Source organism: Molothrus aeneus, chromosome 17 (genome assembly GCF_037042795.1).
Source record: "Molothrus aeneus isolate 106 chromosome 17, BPBGC_Maene_1.0, whole genome shotgun sequence".
Classification (NCBI taxonomy): domain Eukaryota; kingdom Metazoa; phylum Chordata; class Aves; order Passeriformes; family Icteridae; genus Molothrus; species Molothrus aeneus.
This window is the reverse complement of record NC_089662.1, coordinates 2,224,796-2,250,616: the sequence shown is the minus strand read 5'-3', so window position 1 is coordinate 2,250,616 and position 25,821 is coordinate 2,224,796. Positions and strand designations below refer to the sequence as shown.

The window sequence follows — 25,821 nt, the reverse complement described above, 5'->3', positions numbered from 1 at the left end:
TCTTTGATTGATTCCATGTGAATTGTTTTTAATTCATGACCAATCACCATCAGCTATGTCAGACTCTGAGGAGTCAATTAAGAGCTTTCATTATCATTCTTGTGAAGCCTTCTGAGGTATTAATAATAAATATAATATAACATAACATAACATAACATAATATAATATAATATAATATATATAATATAATATAATATCAGCCTTCTGAGAACATGGAGTCAGGGTCTCATCTCTTACCTCATCCTGTGGACCTCACAGCACCACAAGCTCACTTTTTTTGGGATATTTCAGCAGGCAGCACCCCCTCAGAGGAGCTCTGGGAGCTGCAGCACGGCCCCAGGGAGCTCCCCAGGAAGGGGCTCTGCCCTCAGCCCTGCTCCCAGGGAATCACAGGATAGACTGTCCTGGGCTGGGAGGGACCCCCAGGATCACCCATGGCTGCCCCAGCCCTGCCCAGACCCCCCAACAGCCCCAGCCTGGGCATCCCTGGCAGCTCCTGGAGCTCTGGCAGCCTCGGGGCCGTGCCCATTCCCTGGGCAGCCTGGGCAGTGCCAGCACCCTCTGGGGAAGAGCCTTTCCCTGGTATCAGCCTGAGCCTCCCTGGCACAGCTCCAGCCATGCCCTGTCCCTGTCCCAGAGCAGAGATCAGAGCTGCCCTCGGGAGGAGCTGCAGCCCCTGATGAGGTCTGAGCTCAGCCTTTTCCTCCCCAGCTGAACAAACCAAGTGAGCTCAGCAATGCCCAGATGGCCCCTGCAGGCTCTCCCAGTCTGGCAGGACCCCACATTCTCTCCTTTCCAGCTGGGCTGGCACCCCCAGGCCCCACATGGCCCCAAGTCTCCACAGACATCAGCTCCAGTGTGGCTTGCCCCATTTCTCCAAGCAGGGAGGCAGAGGCAGGAGGTGGCAGGGAGGGGACAAACTGAGGGAATCTGAGGCACAGCCAGGCTCTGCTGGCAGTGGGACTCTGGGAACAGTTCCCCACCACATGGATGCTCTGGTGGGCTCCTGTGGTATTTCCTGGGCCCCCAGGATGAAGGAGGAATTGAGAATCTGACTCCATGCTCTTAGAACGCTAATTATTATTTTAAGATACTATATTATATTAAAGAATGCTATACTAAACTATACTAAAGAATAGAGAAAGGATATAGACAGAAAGCTAAAATATAATAATGAAAACTCGTGACTCTTTCCAGAGTCCTGACACAGCTTGGCCATGATTGGGCATTAAGTCAAAACAATTCACATGAAACCAATGAAACAACCACAGGTTGGTAAACAATGTCCAAACACATTCCAAAGCAGCAAACACAGAAGCAGATCAGGTAATTATTGTTTTCCTTTTCTCTGAGGCTTTTCAGCTTCCCAGGAGCAAAATCCTGGGCAAAGAGATTTTTCTAGAAAATATGATGGTGACAAGGGCCTTCTGAATTTCCCAGTCTGCAGCCTCAAGGACACCCATTCAGGATTGGAGGGACAGATTCTCAGGGAAGGCACAGCCAGAGGAGCTGGGCCATTCCCTGGAGCTCCTCCTCACCAGTGGGACCTCAGCAGAATTGCTCAGTGTGGTTCCTCAGCCTCAGAGCAGTGTGTGAGTGTTCAGGGCAGACCAAGGGACTTGGATCAGCACATCCTCAGCTCTGCAGGCTGGAGGTCCCTGTCCACTTCTCCCTGGGCTAAGGCTGGTGAAGAGCATCTTCTGTGGTTCCTCACTTGGAAGCCCACAGCAGCCCAGTGCCTTGGCTTGGCTGTAGTCTCCTCTTGGCATGCCAAGGCAGCACCTCCCAGTGCAGGTGGCTTTGTAAAGGCTGCAGGAGCCCTGGGCTCCAGGGAGAGCAGGGATGGGTTGGGCTCTACCTGGGTGCCAGTTACAAGGGGCAAAACCCCTCAGGGGTCTTTGCTGGGCCATGCCCTAATAGCCATGGCAATGACCTGAGAAATGCACCTCAAAATGAGACCCTCAATGTCCCTTCCAAGCTGAGGTCTCCTGGAATCTTGTAGCTCCCCAATCCTCTTCCCAATCCTGCTGCAGGTTTGCTCTTTTTTTTTGCTGCAGCTTTTTTATTCTCCTGACAGACTCTCACAGAGATCACGTCTTGATCTCCACAATCATCACTACATAATTATCCATCCCAGGAGGGGGACACCCCCAAAAATAATCACCTAAATATTTTTTAAAAATAAAAATGACAAAACATTTCCCAGGATCTCTGCTGAGGAATGTCACAGGGGAAGAAAAACTCTTTTTGTGATCAAGAGACTGAACTTCAAAACACCCAAACTGCACATCTCCACGGGGCACCTTTCTGCAGGGTTATTAATAAGAAATAATTGTTTTAAATGCAGAAAAGCCTGTGTACTTTCTATTCCCTTCCAAAAGCCCTGCATCACTTGTCCTTAATGAATAATGAAAGATGCTTTTGTATTGCTTCCCACCCATAGACTTTCAAGTGATTGTTAAGCAATAATAAATAGGGCTCTAAAGAAATCAGGGCTTGATGAAAACTTAATTCTGGACTAATAAGAGAAGCACCTGCTGCTGCACAAGTTTATAGACATTCCTGGGGCTTTGGTGGGTGGAGAATTTTGGTGAAAGCTCTGAATATTCCAGCCCTGGGAAAATATCAGTAAATGATTCTGAAATGTTGTTGTGTAGCTCCAAGGGAATTAGAATTTGGAAGGAAAGCAGGAGATGCCATGGCCAGAACAGGCACTTTGATGCCCTGATCACAGCCCTGCTGTGATCTCACTCTCAGGGGGAATTTATCATGGAAAGCCAAACCCAAGGAGGACATTGTTCTTTGAGGAGAGAGGGACAGCAACATCCTGTGTCAGATGGGGGATTTGGATTTCATGGGAAAACAGTGCATTCCACCAGGAAGCTGGTGTGGCTTTCAGCTCTGCCAAGGGAAAGCACATGGTGCAGGTGAAAAACTGGAGCTTAGAAGGGATTTAATGGAATAATGGAATGGGTTGGGCTGGAATAGACCTTAAAGGCCATCTCATTCCACCCCCTGCCATGGGCAGGGACACCTTCCACTGTCCCAGCTTGCTCCAAGCCCTGTCCAGCCTGGCCTTGGACACTGCCAGGGATCCAGGGGCAGCCACAGCTGCTCTGGGCACCTGTGCCAGGGCCTGCCCACCCTCAGAGGGGAGAATTTCTTCCTGATATCCAATCTAATCCCTGCTCTCTGTCAGCCATGAGCTGCCCAAGAAAAAATAAGCTGAAAAAGCCAGTTAATTGATCTCATTTGGGTTGGTAGGTATCAAGTTCTTGCCTCCAGCTCACAGCCAGAGACATCTTGATGCTGACAGGAGAGTTCACCTTACTGAGGGGTCTTTACCCAGCCTTCAGAGGTATCTTCTGAGCACCTCAACACTCCCACCAGTCCCATCAGCAACCAGCACTGTGTTGGGTAGTTTTGTGTAACTGATCACTTAAATACCACTATAATTCTGTTGGGATCAGTGGGGAAAACTTGTGGGGGATTTGCCTTGATTGATTTGTGCTGTTGCACTATTCCAGGCATGTACCAGGAATAAATTTCTTCACTGAAACGGTTGTCCAGCCCCGGTACAGCTGCCCAGGGGGGTTTAAAAGCTGTGAGGATGTGGCACTTGGGGACATAGGTTAGTGGTGAGCTTGGCAGGCTGGGATAATGGTTGGACTTGACGGCGATTGTGATTTATGCCTCTCTGATGGCTCGCTCCTGCTGCTGAGCTCCTGCCCTTCCTTGCACGCTGTTGAGAGCAGCTGCCTGAAATTATTTGCATTGATGTCACCCGAACCCCGCTGCCGTGAGCTGTGGAACCCGTGTGCCACCTCCAAGCGATGCTGTCCCTGCACAGCTCCGCGTGTGCCGGTCCCTCTAGCGCCGGGGCTCACAGCCCGGCCTTCCCACGCCTTTAGACAGCGGCGAAATGCCGGACGTTCATTTCGGTCAGGAAACATCATTTTCCCAAGGGAACCGCTTTCTTCCCGGTGAGTGCCAGGAGCAGGCGGACACAGAACGGAGCAGCCGAGCTGAGCATCGCGCTGTTACCGAGAGCCTCTGGGGGAAGAGCGGCCGGGCCGGAGCTCCGCGCTGGACCCGCGGCTCCGCTGCGCGCTCGGCGGGGACGCCGCGGCTGCGAACTTCGGCTGAGGCTCCGGTGAACCGGGTGTAGGCAAAGAGCTAGCGGTGCCGCTGGGAGCGGCTGCTCCGCAGCTCCCGGGCCGCGCTGCGGGGCCGGGACCCCCAATACCGAGAGCCCGGAGCGCAGCCGAGCCCCGCCGGGGCCGCCCCGCTGCTCCCTCACGGGGACCCGCGCCCGGAGCAGCCCCGCGCGCCCGGCCCCGCCCGTGCCCGCCCCGCTCTGGACTCTTCCACCGCGCGGGCAGCGGAGCGGGAGGGAGCGGGCGGTGCGCGGCGAGCGGCGCTGCCCCGGGCCGAGCACCGGCGGCGCGGCCCTGCCCGGCACAGCCCCGTGAGGGCGGATCGGTACAGGCCGCGCCGCGGCAGCAGCGAGAGCGGGCGGTGGGCGGAGGGGTGGGCGCTCCGCGGCGCGTGGGTCCCCCCCGGCTTGGAGCCGTGGTACGGTCGGCGGGAAGGAGCCGCGGCGCGGGGCGGTGCGCGGCACTGAGCCGGCGGCTCCCGCGGGCGAGGCGGGACGGGCCGGGCCCTCCGTCCGCACGGCACCGACCTGCCCGGCACCGACTGCCCGGTGAGTGCTGCCGCCTCTTCCCCCGGCTGCTACGGGGAGCCGCTCCCGCCAGCCGGAGCGTGCGGTCCGTGCTGGTAGCGCAGGTTCCCCTTGCTAGTGGCACAGTGACTTAGTGCTGCTTTATTATTTTTTTTTTCCTTCTCAATCTTCACTTTGCCGATCGGTTTTCTTGCGTGTGGTTAGGTTTTTCCGCCTCTGATGCACGTTTTCCCCGTTTTACGGGATGGGGAAGTGCCGCGCCTGGAAGCGGCTGCCGGGTGGGTCCGACCCCGCCGGGGTGGCGATGGCTCCGGGGCTGAGCCCTGCGCGGGTCCCGGGCGCTTGGCAGGGATGTCCGCGGTGTCACCGCACGGTCGCGAGGTACTTTGTGCCTCCTGCAGACCGGAGATGCTCGGCCGCTCTGCCAGCGGGGCCTCGGGAGGCTGGGAGCGGCTTTGTAGCGAGAAAACAGGCGGAATATCGAGCCCGAGCGGCGCTGAGCCGCGCCGCTCCCCGCGGGTCCGAAAGGAGCCCTGCGGGCTCCAGCGCGCGGTGCCGGCACTGCCGGAGCTCCTCTGTCGCGATTATGTTGGGGCTGCTGGTGTCTGTCGGGAGTTGTATTTAGGAACAGGCTCCTCAGGGAAGTGGTGGAGTCACCATCCTTGGGAATGTTAAAAATGAGCGGATGTGACACGGCCGTACGGTTTTAGTTGGCACGGGGGGACTCGGTCAGAGGTTGGAACCTGATGATTTTGGAGGTCTTTTTCAACCTTAATGACTCTGTTGACTTGAGGTGATGTATGAAACTCTGGCTCTTGCTCCAGAGCAGCTTTGGTGAGTGTGAAACAGTCAGATCTGGCCGTGCTTTGGCAGGGTGTCCGGCGGCTGATTCCCTTTGCACAGCAGAGACACAAACTGCCGGGATGGACAGCGGGGTGGATGTGCGCCTTTATTTTCTGACTTGCTCCTGAAGAGTAAGAGCCCACCTGCTGGAACAGCCCATCGCAGTTGTACTGCAGTGTTTCAGCACAGAATCCCAGAATTATTTAGGTTGGAAAAGCCCGCTAAGATCGAGTCTAGCATTACCAAGCCCACCACTAAACCATGTCCCCAAGTGCCACTTCTGCACCTCTTTTAAATGCCTCCAGGGATGGTGACTCCACCACTTCTGAGTGTATTTCTCCCATGGTTTTGGCATGGGGAAGGGCTGGGAACCAGCCCGTGCTGTGTGCCTCGGGGGCCTGCCCTCAGCGCAGAGGCTGCTCAGGCTCTTGAGGAGACTGAACTCAGCGGCATCACGGCTGGCTTGGGCTGACTTTCAGGGCCAGAAGAAAAGACCCTTTTATTTCCTATTGAGGAGCCTGCTGTCCTTCCCCCAGCAGTAAATCCGTGTGGTGGGCGCAGGCCGGGCAGGGAGGGACGGCGGTGGCAGCGCAGGTCGGACCCTGCTGCCACCCTCCCCGAGCTGGCAGGGCCAGCACCAGCCCTTGGCATTGGCCCTGGACCTCAGCGCCCTGGCTGAACCTGTTTTCCTTGGCTGTGTCATCAGGCCAGCAGGGCTGGGCTGTGTCCCAGCGCCTCCGGACTGTCCCTGCTGCGGGAGGAGGGCTGAGCTCTCCCACAGTGCCTCTGCTCTGGGGCTCCCTTCGGCAGTCAAAGGGGGGGGGCGCTTTCCCTTTGCCCGGTCCTTTATTCTGCTGTTTGTTGGGATTTGGGCTCTTTGCATTGTTCTAAAGGACAGGGAAGGAGCCTGGCTTCCAGGTCAGCTCCGGGATGCTCATTTTGCCCTGTTCTTTATTCTGCTGTTTTTTGGGATTTGGGCTCTTTGCATTGTTGTAAAGGACAGGGAAGGAGCCTGGCTTCCAAGTCAGCTATGGGATGCTCATTTTGCCCTGTATTCTGCTGGTTTTTTGGGATTTGGGCTCTTTGCACTGTTCTAAAGGACAGGGAAGGAGCCTGGCTTCCAGGTCAGCTCTGGGATGCTCATTTTGCCCTGTATTCTGCTGTTTTTTGGGATTTGTGCTCTTTGCACTGTTCTAAAGGACAGGGAGGGAGCCTGGCTTCCAGGTCAGCTATGGGATGCTCATTTTGCCCTGTATTCTGCTGTTTTTTGGGATTTGGGCTCTTTGCACTGTTCTAAAGGACAGGGAGGGAGCCTGGCTTCCAGGTGAGCTCTGGGATGGTCATTTTGCCCTGTATTCTGCTGTTTTTTGGGATTTGTGCTCTTTGCACTGTTCCAAAGGACAGGGAGGGAGCCTGGCTTCCAGGTGAGCTCTGGGATGCAGGGGTGGGAGCTGAGGAGCAGTGCCACGAACAGAACCTCAGATGTGTGACCCTGGAGCATCTTCCTGGGCTGCCTGCTCTGGCTGACAGCTTGTCACAATGTTTATTGCTGCCGTTCCTGGAAGGCTTTCTGTGGTTTTGGCCGCGTGTGAAAGCTTCCTTCGAGAGGGGAGGGTGTTCAGACACTCCTCCAGCTCTCTGAGCAGGGGAAGATTGCTGCTGTTTCACTTCTGTCAGGCTGATGTTGGAGATGGATTTCAGGAGAACGGCAAAGCAGAAAGAGGTGTGTCTCTTAAGAACCACTTTCTTTAGAAATGGCTGATAATAGACAGTGAGTTTGGGGAGGATGTTTTATTTAGGGATTGAAAAGAGAGGATTAAAAGCTCTTGACAGAGAACAGTTTATGTGGAGTAAGTGATGGGACTTGATCATTCAGAAAAATACTCTAACGTGTTCCCATCACCAAGACAGCTTACAGCTCTCTGTGTCCCAAATCATTCAGTAAAAGCAACAAAACTCCTTTTGATTTAAGTTCTTCACTGGTGGCTGCATAAGGAGTTTTCAGACCTAGCAATAAATTTGTATCTGCTCAAAGAAAACAGCCTATGGGTTTAAAAATCTGTGATATGCTAAAGGTACTGTGGATTTATCCAAGGTGTTAATTGTGGGCATTGGAAGTAGCTGTGTCTGCCTCAGAAAATTGCAGCTCTTCCTTCCTTGCCCCCTCCCATTAAGTTTTTGGCACAGGGCTGTGCTCCTGGATTTGCAGAAGCAGAGTCACTGCTCTTAAAATTACTGAAATAAAAAAGGTTTATGCAGGGGAGAAGAAACAAGAATCAAATTTTAGGCTCAAATTGTGATTCCAAAACAAGTTGCTCATTCTTCTCACAGCTTGAGGTTTGTGATGGAAAGGTTGAAAATATCCAGCAAGAAAAACAGGCTGGGGAAAAAAAAATCTGGAATAAACTGAACAGAGTGAAATTCAGAATAAACTGTCATCAGAGAGTGTTTATAAACCTGCTGGAGAAAAGGAAGGGAGCAACCATTCAGATCAATAACAAGTTCTTTTTTCATAACTGTAGAGCTTTAATCATATAGTTTAAAAAATAATCCTAAATGTGTGCATTTTATACCTGTGCTGGTAGCTGGGGCTAAATCTGCAGAGTTCATGCTGATCTGGGTAATCTGAATCAAGCTGAATAGTAAAGAGGCTCTTAGGAGGATCTGAAACCCAGGAGGCATTTTTCAAACCTGAGTTATGTCACTTTTTTTAGAGGTGCCTCAGGCAATTGCATTTTAAGAAGACAAAGCTTTTGTTTTCAAGCTGGCCTAGAAAAATGCCAAGGATGAATCCAAAGTAAAGGCTTTCAGAAGTTGTCATTTGTGATTAAGTTGATTTTGCTGCTGTGCACAGAAGGCTGCTGCCTTCCCCGGCGTGCCCAGAGCTGGGGCTATTTTTATGTTTACCACCAGTCCTGGTGTACCTGTTTAATTCCAGTGAGTAATAATAGTGCCTGGAGGGTCTCACCTGAAAGTGTGTGTTTAATGAGAGGGTCAGGTGTCTGCCAGCTCCATATCCAATAGAAAATTAACTGTAGGTGCAATATAAAAGGCAGAATTGAGGTGATACCGGGCAGGGATTGACTTAGATGGGTATTCTGCAGAATTAACATCTGTCTGTGTCTAGTTTAGTATTTGAGATGCTGGAAATACCAAAGCCAAGGCTCTTTCCTTTCCCAGAGGCCAGTCTGCACGTACACAGTGAATCCAAAGCTTTTCTTGGGGCTTTTGCAGCCTGAAACAATCAGAAGGAGCAGCCTGGTGTTGCCAGGCTGTGGGCAAACAGAGGAGCTGCTCCTGCAGAGCCCGAGCTGGGGGAATATTGTGCAGGATGTAACAGATGATGCTGGAGCATGGATGTGGAAGAGTCTGCTGCCTGCAATCTGGAGTGCTGTGAGCTCCCAGCGAGATGCTCCTTGTTAGAGAAAGGTGAAATCCTGGGAGTGTTGTAATGACTGCTTGTCCTTAAATGAAATGAGAGTAGGTTTTGTCTGAGAATGTGCCTGCAAGCAGCTCTGGCTGCAGGAGCAGTGCCAGGGCTGTCTCACCTGGGCAGGAGGTGTCCCTGGAGCCCCCCTGTCCCTGGGAGCCCCAGATTGCTCAGCCCTGGCTCTGGATCCCAGGGAAGGGCTATAAGGGCAGCCTGAGTCATCCTTTTGGCTCTTGTGTAACACCCAAACAATGCTGCTTGTCCTGCTGGCCCAGGGCTGGCCAGCACCAAGGGATGTGGCCCTGGATGGAGCCTGTCCAGGGGCACCTCTGAGCTGCAGCTCCTGCAGCAGCTGCCTCCTGCAGTTCTCACCCTGCCACCTCAGAATCCCAATATTTGATTATTTCTTTAAAGCAAGCCTTGAGTATGTATTGCAAATGTGTAGAGCAAGTGGTGCTGGTGATCTGAGGCAAGACTTGGCTTTTGCAGGGAAGGTCCCCAGTTGATTTCAGGGCTTCTGGGCTTTTCCTTCCCCTCTGGTGCCCGAGATGCCCTGCAGGATGCTGAGCTCTGTTCCAGGAGCATCCCTGCACCTGCAGCAGGGTATTTTCTTTACTAATCAGCCACAGACTTTGCCAGTGATGTTGCACAACTGTCTGGTTTTTTGTTTTTTTTTTTTTTTTTTTTTTTTTGTGGTTTTTTTTTTTTTTTTTGCTCCTAAAGATCTGGTTTAAAATAGAAAAAACACAATGCCAGGTTGCTAGGGTTTATTTCTACCAAGAGTTAGGTAAATAGATGGGCACCTCTGGGCTGTCTGTGTGAATTCAGTGACTCCCTGGTGGTATCTGCAGCATCACCTCCATGTGGAGATGGTACCAAACAAAAGGAGCTGAGAAGTGCCAGGGCTTTATCTGATGATGCTTTTGCAAGCAGCTTACATTTCAACAAATACAGCCACGGCTGGGAATGAATGTGAACTCATTTCCAGCTTGCTACTGCAGGCAGAATAAGAATGGCCAGGTTAAAAGTGTGAGCAGGAGGAATAACTGAGGCAGTGCAGCTCCATTCCTGCTGTGTCCTACCTCCCCCAGAGCGACAGCATCCCTCCCCTGGGGCTCTGCCTGCTGGCACTTCAACCGGAGACAATTTCTGCAAGAGGAAGTGTTGAAGAAAAGGTGGCAATGTGGAACCACTGGTGTTCATTTTAATGTGTGAATTCTTGAGTTCAGGATGGGCTGGCAAAGGTCACAGTGGACAAAGGACATGGTTACAGGTCCCCCCCCCCCCCCCTCCACCAAAGCTCTTGATGTCTTTATTAGTCTAAATCTTATGCTGCCCTTCTGTCTTTGGCAAACTTTCTTTTGGAAAACTGTTTTGGGAGCATTAGTGAGAGGCATTCTTTTGGAAGGGAGGGTGGAGCCCTGGCTGTGTCAGTGCCCTCAGTGCCATGGCTGCCTTTCACCTGCCCTCCAGTGACATCCTCCACTTGCCAGGGCTTCAGGGTGACTCTTCTGGCCCAGCCTGTGGCCCCTGTGTAGAAAACTGCAGGTGGCTGGTACTCAAACATAATTCTTTTTTTTCAAACCTAGCAAAAATCTCGGTGTTTGCTGTGGGACAGACCTTGCAGAGCTGGTGGTGCTGCCTGGCCTGAGCTGTGTTCCTGCTGAGGGGCAGCCCTGGAGGGGTTTGGTGGCTCAGCAGCTCCTGGTTCCCATCCCTGGGGCTGTGTCTGCTGTAAAACAGGGATTTTTGTTGGTGCTGCAACAATCTGCAGTGCTTGGAGCTCTTACAGCTCCCGAAGCTCCTTCTGGAGTTGGTAAAAGCTGTAAGCACTGCAGAAATCCTCTTGAGCTCTTCTAGTAATTTAAACTTACTGGTTTTGTTTATAATTTTTTAACTTCTGCTCCAAAGAGGGCAGCTCTTATGTTCACACATTTCAACAGGCCAATAAAACCTCACCTGCCTCTGTGCTGGCTCTGAGAGAATCCCAGCATGGTTTGGCTTGAAAGGGACCTTAAAGCCCATCCAGGAAGGGAAGGCAGGGACAGCTTCCACCATCCCAAGCTGCTCCAAGCTCCATCCAGCCTGGCTTTGGACACTTCCAGGGATGCAGGGGCAGCCACAGCTTCTCTGGGCACCCTGTGCCAGAGCTTCAGCCCCCTCACAGGGAACAATTCCTTCCCAAAATCCCATCTAACCCTGCCCTCTGGCAGTGGAAGTAATTCCCTGTGTCCTATTCCTCAAAGGGAAGCCAAGGATCTGGCTCTGAAATTTCAGTTTAAGGTGAAAAATCCTCGGTGCAGCTCACACCCTGCAGCCAGTGTCCATCCTGCCCCTCTGGTGGCACCCTCAGGGCACAGGTGGGGCTGAGGAGAAAACACCCCCTGGGAATTTCCCCTGGCAGGAAAGCTGTGCAGGTAGTTCTGCACATCCCAGGTGGGGTTTGGGAGCTTTCCTGTTCATCAGGAGATGTTTTCCAGTGCTTTCCCTGCAGCTGGGCTCCCCAGCCATTTGCCTGCAGCATAAACAGCATTTCCAGGAGGTCATGGGAATAGTGCCGAGCTTGCTGATGCCTCCTGTGAGCACAGCCACACCTCGTGGCAGGAGACAGGCAGGGAGGGCTTAGATGATTTAATTAAACTTGTTGTGAGGAAGAAATTAAATTTGGTCTCTTGCCCTGCTCGTATTACGAGGGGGAGAGTGCAGCCTCTCTGAACTGAGCCATTCCTTGCCTTCTGTTTGCCTTGGAAAAAAAGCAATTTCTCTGTCAGCTTTTAGCCTGGCTCCTGGGCCCCAATTGCTTGTTTATCTTCAGCAGCTCCCCAAATGGCTTTGAAGATGGCCTTAAACATTGATAATCTCTTACAGTCCTTCATCTTTGTTCTGCCAGCAGACATTAGGAAAGATATTTTAAATTACCTTTTCCCCCCAAATGAACGGGCTGTGTGCATGGGCTGGGAGAATTAAAGCTCTTTCAGCCAAAGTATAAATCAGCTGCTCCCATGTTTTTTGCCCAGTTCTCCTGGATTCATCTTCCAGCCCAGTCTGCAAAGCAGCAGGGATTCCAGGGAAGATAAAAGCCAAAGTGCAACCTAATTTCGAGGCAGTGTTCTGTTTGGGGAGCAGGATCCTGTTTCAAAATATCTTTTTCTCCCCTTATTTCAGCACTGGGATCTTTCTCCTTGCTGCTCCCTAGGGGAGGGCTGGGGGGCTCCATGGAGTGATGCTGTCAGACAATGGGGTGCAGAGCTGAGGTGATGCCTGACACTGGCAGCTGCTGGCAGGGAAGTTTGGAAAAGCAACTTTTGGATCTCTTCCTTTGCCATTTGAGCCCTGAGATCTGGGGAAAAAAAAAAAAAAAGTACTGGCTAACAGCAGAACATTTATTCTGTGTCAAACAGGCAGCAGACAGCAGAGGTGGTTAATTCAGCATGGAAAAGCCCAGAGCTACAGCTGAACAGGCAGGAAGGTTTAATCAATCATTTGGAGCAGGTTTCTGGTGCTCCTTTATGCAGGCACAGTTTTTTGTGGTGTTGTTAACATTTAATTGGTAGCAGGTCACAGCAGCCTCCCTCCCAGGCAGAGCTGGAAGGGAGCAGGTTATTTACATGCACAATCCCCCTAATTCTTGGTGAATGTCCCAAAATCCTGGTGAGAGGAGGTCCTGGAGGGCTTGGGCTGAGGAGCTGGGCTCAGTGAAGGGGGTGCAGCAGCCTGAGCTGTGTGTGGGTTTGTGATCCAGGCTGGTTTCTGCATTTATTGCTTTTATCATCATTTATCATATCACAGAGTCACAGACTGGTTTGGGTTGGAAGGGACCTTAAGGGTCATCTCATTCCAGTCTCCTCCTGCAGTTCAATTTGCAGATTCCATATCCCCATCCCCTTCTGTGTGCTGATGCTCTCTGCCTTTTCAAGCCCTCGTTTGCAAGAGGGGGGGAAAGCAGTGTGACCTCAGAGTCAATAGATTTTATATGTAGCATAAATATCTACATTTTGTACTTTGTTGTGAGGCATTGGTGCAGGGGATTCTGGCTCAGTGAGTCAGAGGCTTTTACCCACTCAGTGATGTGAGTAATTTATGGCTTGCCCCAAGTCTGCACAGCTGGGCTGCCAAACTACAGCGTGTTGGGGAGTAAATATTGCATGTTTACACAAAGCCTTTTCTCTCCAAGTCCCCAAAAAGAGGATGAGCCACTTTAACAGGCTGCTCAGGCTGGGTAGGTGCCATATCCCAGGGCAAAATGGAGTTGGGCAAAGCAGCCCAGCAATCTTATAAATACAGTGAATTTTAAATTCTTTCCTGGGTTGTAACAGGAGGGGAGCATTCCTGAGCATCTCCACAACCTGCAGTAATGTGACAGTGATGTGAGAGAGAAAGCTTTGTGCAGTGATGGCAAACAGCCTTTAGATCCACTGAGTTTTTGTTTAAATAAAGTGGTTTTGGAAGTAGGTGCCCTCAGCCCATGCTGGAATTGTTTTCCCTGTTAGTACCAAACAGGCTGATGCTGCTGAGGTGCAGGGAGCCAGACTTGTGCTGCCAGTGACTGCTTTATAAATTTCCAGGTTAAATCAGGCAATAAGTTTGGATTTTATTACTTTTTTTCCTTACCCTGAAGCTTGTCAACTTATTTTACTCTGAGTCTCACAGTCCTGAGCAAGAGGAATCTCCAGCAAATAGACCAGCTGATAAAATTGATACAAACCAATTAATTAATTTTATTAGAATTTTGAAATACTCTGAGCTGGAAGGGACCACCAAGGATTGAGTCCAACTCCTGGACACTCCAGTTATCCCACCCTGTGCCTGAGAGCATTGTCCAAGTATCCCTTGAGCTCTGGCAGGCTTGGTGCTGTCACTTCCCTCAATTCTGGTTCATCCCTTGAATTTTGCTTGCTCAAAATTATCTAGTGAGAATAGAGACAACCAGGAGGTATTGATAAGGATTCCCACCCTCTAGATTTGCTTTTTACTCCCACCCCCCCAAAAAAATGTAACCAAATCTGAGCAATCTGTAGGACTTAGTAGCCAGTGCTGCCATTTGCCCTTGCAGCAGGGTGGTAAATGAAGCTCTGGCCCTGATGCTCTAAATATAAAGCAGGTAGGAGGGCATGTGACATGGGCTGACCTTGGGCAGCAGCAGCAGAGCTGGGAGCACAGCCAGGGCCAGCTCCCAGCTCCTCTCTGGGACCTTCCTGTGCTGCTCTGGCCACCCCCAGACCCTGCAGGTCCCTGCCCAGCCCCAGCCAGGGGCAGCTGCCCGAGCCCGGGTTGGTGCTCCCGGCATTGCCGCCCCATGCCCAGGGCTCTGCCCTGGCACAGCTGATCTGCCCGGGGCTCTGCCCTGGCACAGCTGATTTTCTCAGAGGGGCTGGACTCTGGGGAATGCCTGGCATGTGGGATTTCACTCATAGCTGCAGTTTTTGCCAGGCTTGGTGTTGGGTTGAGGAGCTGGCCCTGCTCTGAGCAGCCTCCTTGGCCAGTCTGCCCTCAGCACCTGTTTCCTATTGCTGCATCAACTGATTTTCTTACCTTTTTTGTCTCAGGGTTACACTCTGGGAGGTAACAGACACCTGAAGTTACAGAATCACTGAGGTTGGAAAAGACCTCTAAGACCATGGAGTGTAACTGTTAACCCAGCACCGTGTTTGCCATTAACCCATGTCCCCAGGTGCCACATCCCCCTGGTTTTGGAACACTTCCAGTGACTGAGCCACTGCCCCAGTGCCTGACCACTCTTTAGCAAAGATATTTTCCCTGATATCCAATCTAAACTTCCCCTGGCACAGCTTCAGGCAGTTTCCTCCTCTTGCTTGTTCTCTGAGAGAAGAGCCCGACCCCAACCTCTCCTAAGGGACTTGTACTTTGCCAGGTCACCTGCAGGAGTGTGCAGCTCATCTCTGGTGAAGGGGTTTTGCAGCAGTGCTGTGGCTGTGCCCTGATTCAGCAGCCCCAGGGCTCTGTCCCTGTGCTGGTGCCATTCATGATCTGTGAGGATCCCTGGGGGATGGATGTCAATCCTTCACACTCCTGCCCAAGGTTACAGGGCTGCCAGTCCTGGGAGCAAAAGCTGTGTCCCAATATTGGAAATCATAGAATCCTGCAATGATTTGGGTTGGAGGGACCCTAATCATCATTAGTTCATCCCTTTTCAACCCCTGCCATGGACAGGGACACCTTCCACTATCTCAGCTTGCTCCAATCCCCGTCCAGCCTGGCCTTGAACACTTTCAGGGATGGGCAATCCTGTGAAATGTATTTAAACCAAAAAAGATGGACGTGCTGCTCCCGAGTTCCCATCTGAATCCTGGTGCAGCACTCCTGTGCACAGCTGCCTTTTGTTCCTGCACGTTCCCAGGCAAAGCAGGTGGTGGTGAATTTTTTTCTGCATTACAAAAAAAAAAAAAAAAAATCTGTGGCGTGCTGTGTGAGGCTACTCACATCTGTGCACTCTATGTAGGTCAGATGTGGAGTTGCTTCTTTACGAAGACTCAACTTGACAGCGTTTCCTCGCTGCAGCCAGCCAGGGAGGATCACAAAATTCACCAAATTCACATGCTGCCTCCATGAGAAACGTCCTCAGGGAAGCCCCCCAGGGGCTGGGTGTGCAGGTGAAGTTTGCTGCCTTCCTGGTGGGCTTCAGGTTTGTGACAATGAGCTTTATTGAGGAAAGATTTATCGGGGCTGCGTATCCAGCCTGGGTTCGGTGTCATAGCAGATTAGCCTTGCAGCTGGAAATGCTAAATGCATCCCTGCCCTGCTTCCAGCAGCTGCCTTGTGCTCTGCTGCCACTGAAAAGCCTGTTCCCTAATCTCTGCAGCCCGTGTTGCTCTTGCTGTATTTCTTCACATGCAAATGCCTCTCCCTTCCCTCTCCTCCCCCCAGCTGCTCCTGCTCTGGGATTCCTTGACCTCTTCTGACTCTGGCAGTGGTGGAGGAGAAAATGAGTTGGAAACAGGCAACCTGTCATGCCCAGGAGCAGGTTAGGGACCTGATCTAACGCCTTGTAGAGCAGCTGAGAATCTCCCCTTGCTCATGGACACAGCCTCAGATCCAGGTGTGTGTGGTCTTGTGGGAGATGCTCCACTGGGGTGAAGCCATCAGGGATGAAGGACACAGTTCCTGCTGATCTGCTACTGAGCAGGGTCCTCTGATCTCCTCAGTCTGATCCCAGCCCATGGGACAGGAGAGCTGAGCCACTCTGGCTGGTTTGGACATGTTGGGACTTCCTTCTGTCTTCAGTCCTGGGGTTCTGTGGGCAGGAACTTTCACAGAAGGAGATCCTGGGGGGGAGAACTTGAAAACAGGTCCCTGAACATCCATTAAAAACAGATCAACAGAGGACCTGAGGTTCAACTTAAATCTGAAGAGGGAAGTGGCTCTGCTGCCCACCTTACTTTTCCTGAGCTGAGCTGACCTTGGAAGCCACCACCACAACTGGAGCAGTGGCCAAGGGGGATCAGAGCAGATGAAGAAGGATGTGTGGATGTCCTTATGCAACCCAGTGCAGGGTGGAAGATGCTTCCAGTGTTCAAATTATTCTGCCTGCTCCACAAGTCTTACCAGGAAACATTTGAACTGAAAGAAGGGCTCCAGCTGCCACCTCCTCCTCTGAAAATGAGCAGCATCTGCAACAAAGGAAGGATTCAGCAAAGGAGGGATTGTCTACAGGTGCTGACAGCTTCCCAGGAAACTCCACATGGGATGGGAAGTTGTGTCCTGAAGCAGCTGGATGGGCACTGAGGAGCTTGGGCCAATGAGCAGCTCCTGGTGCCTGGAGCAGCTCCTGGTGGAACCAAACCTCATTCCTGTTGGTGATATTCACTGAATAAAATATCTTTCAGTAAATTTTTGCTGTCCATATAGAAGTCTTGGTGGGGTTCTTATGTCCCAAGACAAATCTGGTTGTGACTTACCCATGGATTTGGGAGCATTGCTCTTGGGTTGGAGTAGGCTCCCAGTGGGAGGAGATGGACTCTGGAATTCACAGAGTCACTCAAAGCTCCATGGAAAGGAGCAGTGTTGGAACACTTGAGGGGAAATTGGACTAATTGAAAATTGCTTGTCCTGCTCTACAAGGAAACCAGCTGCAGTCCTGGTTCTGGGTGTGTAAATGAGTGTGAGCACATCCCAGTGCAGCTCTGCTGCAGAGAGCACCTTGCTAATTGCTCTGCTGCTGTGTTCAGCCACAGCTGCAGGGATGAGAGGTTCCCATGGCTGCTCCTTCCCTCCTTCCCAAAGAAGATGAAGAGTGCCTTGTTAGGGGAGCTCCAGAGTGCAACCAATCTCTTAAACTCCTGCTGATCAACTGAAACGAAGAGGGAGCTAATGAAATCCCTATTGCCACAACACATTTGTTTTGACCTTTAAAAGGGAAATGTGCTGGTGAGTCAGGAGTCCCAGCAGGAGATCTGGCCTTGTTTTGGGCAGGGGATGGAGTGGGGACCCTGGGGGGTTTTAAGTGGAGGCAGAGAGCAGAGCAGGGGTAAATTTGCTGTGCTTTGGGTTCTGGTGAGCTCACAAGTGGAGTCCCTCAGCTGTTCTGGTGGTGAAGCAGACAGAGGTACTCCAGTATTTTGCAGTTTTCTCCTGACTTGATTTTAAAAGCAGGGTGTAAACTCCTAATTTTTAGAGATGAAAAAAAGGGAGGGAGGAAGGATCCTGTGCCATTCTTTGTGTTCACAGCAGAAGTGAAATGACTGCTTTGGCCAGAGCAACGAATCTCAAACGTTTTCATGGCAGAAAGTCCTTCTGAGAAAGGTTTGGGGGAAGTTTGTGCCTCAAGGGGAGTGAGCCTGGCTGAGCCTCCCACAGCTCATCAAGGGAGAAGATGGGTAAAGGCTGAGTTTGGTGCTTTGAGGAGGTTCTCCTCCTGAAAGTTCAGAGGTGAAGAGGATTTTGCATTCCCCAGGACCTCCATCCATGGAGAAGTGGCCTTGTGGAGGACTGGCTCTTCAGCTGTTGGGGCTGCCTTTCTCCTGGCAAAGACCTTGAAGGTCTCAGTAGCCAAAGGCAGCAAAGCCCAGGTGTTTGGAAGGCACAGACACTTTGGGAACATCTCTCCAGAGGAGCACATGCAGCCAGTTCCACACTGGTCCCAGTGCTGTGGTGGTGGTGGGCACCCTGCCCTGAGGATGCCAAGGACCAGAGCCTCTCCCTGTGCAGGGACTGGGTGCCAGGGGGCACAGCTGCTCCTGTGTCGGGTCCGTCTGTCTGTCTCTGCCCCGACACGGGTAGGGTGGTTCTTGGGCGGCACGCCTTTCAAAGGACGAGTCTGGACTCTTCAGCTTTTCCATCTTCAGATTGTTTATTGTTTCTTATCTACAAAATTTTCTGTCTGCCCAACAGAGGTCTGATCTGCAAGCAGTCACAGGCACTCTCTGACCACCCACGGGGCGGTCATGTCTTTTTATACTAAAAACTACGTACATAATATTTACCTTTATTTCCCAATGCTTTTCACCCATGTTGGCAAGTGCACCTTCACCATAAACCAATCCCCAAGTGCCAACATCACCACAGGAGATGGAGGACAAGAAGAAAAAAGAAGAAGGACGAGACACGCCCTGATCCCTCCATCTTGTCTCCATAACCCCCCTGTACCAAAAACCTTAAAGTCTATATTTCACCCTCTAAATGTGTCTCTTTTACACCTTTTACTCTAAAGTGATTCTCTTGTCCTCAAACTCTTGTTATTTCTGTGGATGGATTAAAATCAAGCCACCAGACACTTCTGGCAACATTCCAGGATTTTCGAGACCCCCAAGGGTTCTCCTGGCATCTCTGGACATCAGGAATGATGTGCTGAGATCCCACACTCCTGTGGTGCCGGGGAGGTGATGCTGCTGTGACAGCTGGAGGCAGCAGCTCTGCATTCTTGGAATTTTGGGATGGGTTTGCTTCCAGAGCAGCAGCCTGCTCGTTCTCTCCCTCCTCACAACTGGAATGAAATCAGTCTCTGCATGAGCTGCTGGAAGGATTTTTGTGACAACCAAGTGCGACAACTCAGGAGGAGCAGCAAGAGCCACAGAGGTCCTGGGATTGTCAAAAGTCTGCCAAGCTCTGTCCCTGACCCTGCCACCACCCTGTGTGCCTCCAGTCCTTTGCTAAGAGGAGTTTATTAACCTTCTGCAGTAATTTTCTGTCTGGCTGCTCCTTGGCCAAGGCTGGGGGGAATTGAGCTGGAACTGTCCCCCTTTTGGGCTGGGTTCCACACCTGCCTGCCCAGAGAGCTGTTCTGTAGGGAGCCTTGTCCATCCCTGCTGCTGATTCAGCCCCAAACCACCCTGGTCAGAGTCCAGGAGGCCCTTGAGGGTCTCCAGCACTCCACTGAGGCTGTCTCCATTCGCTTGGAGTGTTAAAAAGGAGTTGGAATCTCTGTGCTCTGCTGGGAAGTGCTGCCTGTTCCTCTCCTGCCACCCCAGGATGCCACCAAGGCTGTGCTTTGATTTGCCTCCATGGATTATTTTGATCATAAATCACCTGGGAATGCCACAGGAGCTGGGAATCCTGTGTGCCCTGCTGGCTCCAGTTTATTAAAATCCCCCATCCATAAACAATAACTCTTCAAAGCTGTGTGCTGCAGAAGCTGCAGTGCTGGGTGATGTTTTATACATGACCCTGCCAGAACCAGCCTGCTCCTCTGGGGGCAGCTCAGATCTGGCCATCCTTGAAATAATGCTCAAAACAAGGTGTCTCCTGCTTGTTCAGCAGAGCCTGAGACTCCTTTAAATAAAAATGTGACACTGGATTTTGTCAATAGGATCTGGTTAGTCCCTTGGAATGGGAATTATTCCTGACTGATGTCAGCAGTGCCTCTGGGATGGTGGGATTTAGCTGCAGATTAGCATGAGTTACTTGGTATAAAGGAAGGCAGAAAACATGCCAGCCCAAGCAATTTGACCAAACTTTACATTTTTCTGGGTTGCAGGGACAGTGGGGAGCTCCTGCAGCCCTGGAGCTGTCAGTCAGTGCTGGGGGCCCTGTGTGGCACCCTTCCGCTTGGGAAAGGGCTCAGGAGATGGGAGAAGTCACTTTTTGTGCCCCTTTTGGGGAAGAAATGTGCTGGTTTCATGGTGACTGAGTGCTGGGAGCTGGGGAGGGCTCAGGAGTCAGGTGTGAGTCACTGGTTTGAAAAGAGAGGTGGCTGCTGAGGAAGGCAGGAACCTCCCATGAAATGGAAAATGTAAAACCCCTCCCTCTGAATTGTTACAATTTTGAAATTGAGGGGCTCTCAGGCAAAGATATGGGAATAGAAATAACAGTTTTTTTATTAGGAAAATTAAAAATACAAATGCAATAGTACAAAACAAACCCCAGCCAGAGTGAGAGCAGGCCCTGTCCCCTGTGTGTCAGGGGGTGGCACAGCCCCATCCCATGGGGGCTCAGCCCTCCTGCAGTGCCAGCTGTGGCTCTGCTGGAGCAGGGATCCTGCACAAGGGGGGAGTTTTCCTCTGCAGCTCCAGGGCTGCTGGAGATGGGCCTGGGCTCCCTCTGGCCATGCAGGGCAGCAGAAGCTGCTCCTCTGGCAATGCACTGGGCAAAGGCTGCTGTGCTGTGCCAGGCTCACATTGGATCCAGGTAGGAATGCTTGGCTCCTGCCCTGGGCGCAGCATCTCCCCATGGGATGCTGGAATTGGATCAGCCCTGCAGGGACACTCAGTGGCCATGGACAGCAGAGATCTCCTGCAGGGAGGATTGGCTGGGGGAGAGATCAAGAAAAAACTGCCCCAAGAACAGCAGAGAACTGCCCCAGCTCTGACACATGGGGACAGAACACACACAGACCTTACAACCAGGACACAGAAATCCCTGGATGTGTTTAAAAACTGGATGTGGACTCAGTGCCATGGTTCACTTGATGAGGAGATGTTGGGTTGTAGGTTGGTCTTGATGATCTCAAAGTTCTTTTCCAACCTGGCTCATTCTGTGAGACTCGAGCAGGAGCCCTGCACATCTGGACTGTCCCATGCACATTTCCCTTGGGTGGAATTGCACTATTTCCAGGTAATAATCTGGCACAAGCAGCTAAAATGTTGAACCAAACCCCATTCCTATTTGTGGTATTCACTGAGTAGAATATCTTTCAGTAAATTTTTGCTGTCTATATATAGATTTTCCATTCTTGGTGGGTTTTGTTACCCTTTTCTGTCCCAAGGTAAATATCCTGGAATGAGTGATCTCATGATTTCAGATTCTGTATTATTTTTTGAGTGTTGCACTTTTCTTTCCTCTCTACCTTTTGCTGCCTGGCCTCCTCCAGGGATGTTGTTTTCAAGATTTATTCTTGCAGCTATTTCAGCAGGATGGCCAGCAGCAGGCACGGGGAAAAAAAAAAAAACCTCAAAAACCTCAAGATTTTCATGTTGCTTGACCTCAAGAGCCCCAAGTGTCAGGAACCCAATAATAAACGCTGCCAAACCTTGGAGGATGGTGGGAGCTGGTGACCTTGTAGTGCATGTTTGCAGATACTTGTGCTGCAATTTCAGGTTCCTGATGGTCTCTTTCAAATGCTGTGCTGCACCCTTGCATCTGATGAAGGCATGGGATTTTTTTTTTTTTATATTGTGATTTAGGCCCCAAAAGCCAATAAAATCCTTGAGGTTCCTTAAGGTTCTCTTGTTGTGAGTGTTTTTAATTCCTGTGTGCTCATCCACCATTGCTCATCCATCATTGCAGCAATGAACTTGGAAAGGCAGCACAGGGACATAATTATGGTAGATACTAAAAAAAATCATAATAATGCAGAAAACCATAGATACATTAAAAAATCCTAGAGTTTGATGAGCCTTGGGGTGTTGTGGGGGATACAGCCTCAGCTGGTCTCTGTAGGAGCAGTGTGTGTCTGTGCTTCCATGTGAGGTCTTTTCACACTTTATGGGTGCTCTCATATCCCTGCTTCCAGTTTAATTCCACTGTGTGCTGTCTGTGAGGGAATCCCAGGATGATTTGGGCCCTAAAGCCCATCCATTGCCACCCCTTGCCATGGGCAGGGGCACCTTCCACTGTCCCAGATTGCTCCAAATCCCAATGTCCAGCCTGGCCTTGGGCACTGCCAGGGATGCAGGGGCAGCCCCAGCTGCTCTGGGCACCTGTGCCAGGGCCTGCCCACCCTCACAGGGAACAATTCCCAATCTCCCATCCATCCCTGCCCTCTGGCACTGGGAGCCATTCCCAGTGTCCTGTCCCTCCATCCCTTGTCCACAGTCCCACCTCAGCTCTCCTGGAGCCCCTTCAGGCCCTGCAAGGGGCTCTAATGGACTCAATTTTGAAGATGTCCTGAGTTATCACCTCTATCTCTCTGTCAGTCCACTTTATCTTCAACCTGCCAAGTCCTTGATCTTTATGGTGACATCTCTTGGGAGATGCCAGGGGTGTTCCACTGAATGAGGCATTTCCTTGTACCAGGAAGATTTTCTTCACTGTGCAGCTTTTCCATGCCAGAACACTTTTGCAGCTGATGAGCTGAGCTTGGCTTGCTGATATTCTGGGCTGGGAGTAATTCTGGTTTCACTGCAGCTGTTTTGATACACAGTAATAGAAGGATGGAGCTCTGTGAGAAATGGGGCTGTGATAGGGCAGGAGTCCTGGCAGATGGCACACCTGGACCTCATGGATCAAAAGAAACCTTGCTGACCTCATGAAGTAACTGCAGACTTTATTATTCCTTAAAAAAAATTTAAAAGTCAGGTTTCTCCTATTCTTTGTGTTCTGCAGGCTTGTCCAAAGGTTTCCCTGCAGGGATTGATTTAGGCTGTGTGTTTAGGCAATGGCACACAGACCCTGGGGTGCTCCCTGTGCCCTCAGCCTGGGGCTGTTGTCACCTCAGGGGGCTGTGGGAGGCTGACCCCAGCTCGGTGGTGGCACAGGGGGGATGTGCCCAGGGGGTGCCCAAGCTCTGGGTCAGCTCCTCCCAGGGCAGTCCTGCTGCTCCAGGAGCTCTGTCTGTCTGTCTGTCTGTCTGTCACTCTGGTGCTCCCTGGGCTCTGCTCTAAGGGCTTCATCCCACTGGTGTTGGGGCAGCACAGCCAGAGGCACTTCCTGTTTATTTATGATTATTTATTAATAATAGTAAATTATTATTTCTTTCCAGGATTATTTAATTCCTTGTTTTGTGTGCACTGCAGGTGTGTGTGAGTCCCTCTGCTCCAGAGCTGTGGGAGCCTTTGCAGAGTCTCTCCCTAGTTCACCACTTCTTGGATGGGATTCTGGCTGCTCATGGAAAATCTGAGCATCTTCTGCCAAGCCAGAGCAGACAGGCCCCAGGCACATTCTGCATTCCCTCTGGGAAGCCTCATCCCTAGAATTCCTGGGAAAGGCAGCACAAACTCAAGCTGCACCAAGGGAAATACAGGTTGGATATTAGGAAAAAAGTTTTTCATGGAAAGAGTGAGAAAGTTCTGGAATGGCTGCCCAGGGAGGTGGTGGAGTCCCCATCCCTGGGTGTGTTTAACAAAGCCTGGATGTGGCACTGGGTGCCAGGGTTGAGTTGAGGGCTTGGGGCTGGGTTGGACTCGATGATCTTGAAGGTCTCTCCCAACCTGGTCATTCTGGGAATTCTGTGAAACCAGACTGGTTGGCTTTGACATAATCTGTGTTTTCCAGGAGCTTCCTCTTGCCCTGGGCATCTTTTGGATGTTTTCCATAGTGAAGAGAGCCCACCCTCAGTGCCAGCAGCTCTCTGACCAGCAGAGTGTCTGGAATGTGAAATCCAAGAATGAAATCCCCCCACACTCAGACACTTGTGCTGCCCATGCAGGGCAGCTCTGCTCACAGCTCTGTTCCTTCTGCTCCTGCTCTTGTGTAATGCTGAAGATCCAGAGCTATTTTTGCATCTTCAATTAATTAAGGAAGGAGGGTTGATTATTTTCTAAATGCCATCTTTAGGAAGAAGAAACTTGAGTGAAACTTCATTCCCCTGGCTGCCTTTGTCCTCTGGTTGATAATTATTTTTAAACTGCCCGTCATGTTGTGAGCAGGGTTGTTGTAGAGTTTTTTTTGCAGTTGTCAAAATGTCAATTCTAATGAAAATCTCCACAGACACGCCATACCTAAGTGATTTAAGCCTTTAGGCTAAACAGGCTGCTGGTAAAATGCTGCTCATTTCCAGATGAGTCAGAAAGGTTTGTGTGTGTCTTTTTGTTTTTAATATGATTTTGTTTGGTTGGAATGTCTTCATCAAAATTCGTTGTTGAAGGGTTTTTTTCCCCCCTCTTTAAAGGCTAAGCAGCTGCCTGTCAGCTCACCCCAGAGCTGCTTGGAATTCAGCATCTCACAAAGCAGTCACATTTGGGAAAAGGGAAGTTCCTGTGTAATAACAATAATTGAAAATTAATAGTAGATTAAATTAATACATAATTAGAAAACACTAATGCTCCCTGTGAACAAAGGCTGATTCCTACAGGAGCCTTATGAACTGAAGAGGGAAAGTGGATGATGCTTTCCCTGGGCCCTGTGTATTCCAGCCTGCAGATCATTAAAGCAATTATAATTTCACAGAGGTTTGATCTGGAATTGATTTCTTTGTGATAATTCAATTTGGAGCCTTGCTTACTCCAGGGGAGCAAACGACAGAAGATGAAGTGTGGAATTCCTGAGCTGTGTCCTGAGCCCTGGGCTGGGGGGGCTGGAACCCACCCAGGGAGGGACCTGGCTGGAGCCTGGGACCTCTCAGAGCTTCACTGGGAGGTCACCAATTGTGGTATTTTCAGGGTCCCCCAGACAAAGAAGGAAGGAAGGAATCTGACTCCATGTTCTCAGAGGGCTAATTTATTATTTTATGATATTATATTCTATTAAAGAATGTTATACTAAACTATACTAAAGAATGGAGAAAGGATACAGACAGAAGGCTAAAAGATAAAAATGAAAAACTCGTGACTCCTTCCAGAGTCCTGACACAGCTGGACCATGATTGGTAAGTAAAAAAATTCACATGTTGAGTAACCAATCTCCAACCACATTCCAAAGCAGCAAAACACAGGAGAAGCAAATCAGATAATTATTGTTCTTCTTTGCTCTGAGGTTTCTCAGCTTCCCAGGAGAGAAATCCTGGGCAAGGGGATTTTCCAGAAAATAGGATGGTGACCCATCAATAGCAGCTTCTGGGGGTGGGAGATGGGGCTTGGGTCCCTGCATCCTTTAGCTGTGCCAGGCAGGCTCAGGCTGATACCAGGGAAAGGCTCTTCCCCAGAGGGTGCTGGCACTGCCCAGGCTGCCCAGGGAATGGGCACGGCCCCAAGGCTGCCAGAGCTCCAGGAGCTGCCAGGGATGCCCAGGCTGGGGCTGTTGGGGGGTCTGGGCAGGGCTGGGGCTGCCATGGGTGATCCTGGGGGTCCCTCCCAGCCCAGGATATTCCCTGATTCACTGATCCTTGCTGAGAGTGTATCCATAGAATCTTGGCCTGTGGCGAAAAATTCTTGGGACTGTTCCACCACAGGATCCCAACCTGGTGTTCCCAGCCTGTCAGCTGCTTTGGGTTCATCCTGATCTCCACAGAGCCTCCACAGCCTTGGCTGTAGCTGCTGAAGGCTTGGTCCTGATGATCACAGAATCCTGGAATGGTTTGGCTTGGAAGGGATCCTAAAGCCCATCCAGTGCCACCCCTGCCATGGCAGGGACACCTCCCACTGTCCCAGGCTGCTCCCAGCCCCATCCAGCCTGGCCTTGGGCACTGCCAGGGATCCAGGGGCAGCCCCAGCTGCTCTGGGCACCTGTGCCAGGGCAGAATTCCCTGCTAATATCCCATCTAACCCTGCCCTGGGCCAGCCACCTGGTGTTCCCAAAGCCAGACTGGATCCAGGTAGGAATGCTTGGCGCAGCATCTCCCCATGGGATGCTGGAATTGGATCAGCCCTGCAGGGAC

The 25,821-nt window shown here is 51.1% G+C and overlaps 1 protein-coding gene across 3 annotated transcripts in view; it reads left to right on the top strand.

Moving 5' to 3' along the window:
* The first annotated feature begins 3,908 nt into the window (after positions 1-3,908).
* RALY (RALY heterogeneous nuclear ribonucleoprotein) overlaps positions 3,909-25,821 on the top strand; it is a 148,881-nt gene continuing 126,968 nt past the window's right edge. The window contains exon 1 of one of the 3 annotated variants that reach the window (XM_066561687.1): positions 3,909-3,983. The gene's annotated coding sequence lies outside the window, so the exon portion shown is untranslated. Of the gene's footprint in view, positions 3,984-4,610; positions 4,706-25,821 lie in introns of those variants that run through there. The other 2 variants (XM_066561686.1, XM_066561688.1) reach the window with 2 other exon arrangements.